Here is a 1,220-nt window from a genome sequence, read left to right on the forward strand (position 1 = left end):
AACAAAAATCCACCACCATGTCCCTTTGGGGACTCCGTAATACACTGGTGGAGATATGATGCCATTACAGGCTCGTTTAGTCAAAACACTACACAATTCACACATCCACACAGTAGCAGATCACCTCAGATCCAAAACTAAACACATCATTAAAAACTTTACAATCATTTAACAAAACCCAGTTTTGACACCGTATGGCACACACATCTGATTCTGTTTGAACCACTTACACACTGCTGCGCCTCCACCTTCAGTTTTCATTCACCGTCCACTTTTTACGTTGAATGCAGGCAGAAATAGATTACAGCTGTACTAATCCCTGTAGCTTTGAGCCAGCCTTTTGAAGCGAGAGTAGAAAGGGCCAAAGTTATGGCAGAGGCAATTGGCACATCTAGTCTACTATGCAGTAGAGGAGCCCAGCTTTAAATATTTATTAAAAGTGCACTAGCACTCACCTGGAAACTTACAATGTGGAATTCGTGTGGAGTGGTAATCATGCTGTTCAGTTTCTCACTTTTGTATACTCTTTTTTTATCGTTTGAATGAAGTGGAGGAAGTGTTTGTAATCAAACACATTATGGATGCCAGCATTTTGGGTTAGGAAAGAGTGTCGTTTATACGCTGATATGTCGCCTGTGGATCACCTGTTCGAGGAAACAAGGGCGCAGCGGAAGAATGAGAAGACAGTTAAGTGACTTATTAATGTATAATTAAGTGATAATTAATGTATGTCTCCTTGTGTCAGGAGATACATCAGTGTCCCGGCCCTGTTGCAAGTAAATTTGAGGGAATTAGTATGGGTGATTCTGTCATGAAAAACCGTGCAACGGCTATGGAGCAACACTGTAAAAAATTAAACCGTGATTTTTACGGTAAAAAACCGGCAGCTGTGGTTGCCAGAACTTTTACCGTCAAAAATACGGTAGCAACGTTATTGGTTTTACAGACTTAACTTAAAATTTACAGTAATAAACCGTATTTTATTATCTGATATAATGTGAATTTACCATCCTTTTGAACTATTAATATCTGTTTTGTACCATTGTAATACACTGATAACCACCAATCACAGCAGTAATGAGAGTCATATGATCAATCAAAGCTCATCACAAGCAGCTCTTCCACAAGAAAGTTAATACTAATTTATAAAAGCTGCATAGTGTCATTCACACAAACATTAAACACCATCATGGTAACACATGAAATTTAAAAAATGCAAT

Source organism: Rutilus rutilus (genome assembly GCF_951802725.1).
Source record: "Rutilus rutilus genome assembly, chromosome: 14".
Classification (NCBI taxonomy): Eukaryota; Metazoa; Chordata; class Actinopteri; order Cypriniformes; family Leuciscidae; genus Rutilus; species Rutilus rutilus.